Below are 979 nucleotides of genomic sequence, written 5' to 3' on the forward strand. Positions count from 1 at the left end.
TTACCAGAAAAACTAATATTTTCTTTTTCCTTTTACCATGACTAAACTCTTTCCATAGCATTTATGGTTGGCTAGTTGTGTGTTGCTTAATAATATAAATGTAGCTATTTATTCTATTATATTATACACCTTCATGTTTGGCACATTTTCCATTCAAGACTCAAGAAAGTATATTATTTGTGTTGTTCTCTCTGAAATGTTCGAAGGATTATTCTAATAGCTGGACGTTAGTTTTGTATAATATATGTCTCCAGACACTTATAGAGGGAGCCATGATTGGGCATACCACCAAGGGAATGCAACTTGCACAAGATACACTAGTAGGTTGCATAATTGCAGTTTCTTATCTGAGTTAAAAAATAAATCAAGGACTTATCTAATGTGATTTCATTCTCCGCCATAGGTAAAAATGATTGAGAGGGACTTTTTCTTGAGCCAAAAAATGGGGAGTGACCTTCTCCTTATAGCCTCTGGCGAAAAGGTGCTGTAAGAGCTTCATTTGATCCCTTTTTATTAGCTTAGGGATGAGAAGGGTGATTGTACTTTGTCTTTTGTGGTTCCTCATGGATAATTTTATGTTTCTGCGTTTGAGGAAATATTCTCATTCAGTACCTCCTTTTGATATTTGCAGACTGGTGGATATACTACTGCTAACTATATTTGGGACTTGATGCAAGCTCGGAAGATTACTCCTTCATTTCCTATTGTGTAAGCATATTACAATGGCTTAAAAGTTAGTCTCTTGCTTCGCTAGAGACGTTTATTGTTTCACTTTAATTTAAAGTATATAATATATATATATATATATACCCATCCACGTGACTCAATTTCTTTTTCTTTTCCAATTTTCCATCTTTTTTGATAAATTTTCTGAACTTTTTTTTGTTTATGAAATTACAGGGACGCGAGATCCTAGAAGATGATCCATGGCTCCTACAAGTTTCATGGACTTATGACAGCCTTTGTACCAGATTTGGAA

At 34.2% G+C, this 979-nt stretch overlaps 1 long non-coding RNA gene across 1 annotated transcript; it reads left to right on the top strand.

The window, feature by feature from the left end:
* The first annotated feature begins 252 nt into the window (after positions 1-252).
* Positions 253-733, top strand: LOC132803661 (uncharacterized). The gene is made up of 3 exons (XR_009638869.1): positions 253-320; positions 404-481; positions 632-733. It is a non-coding gene; the product is annotated as an uncharacterized LOC132803661 (long non-coding RNA).
* The last annotated feature ends 246 nt before the right edge of the window (positions 734-979 follow it).

This window comes from Ziziphus jujuba, chromosome 5 (assembly GCF_031755915.1).
Source record: "Ziziphus jujuba cultivar Dongzao chromosome 5, ASM3175591v1".
Lineage (NCBI taxonomy): Eukaryota > Viridiplantae > Streptophyta > Magnoliopsida > Rosales > Rhamnaceae > Ziziphus > Ziziphus jujuba.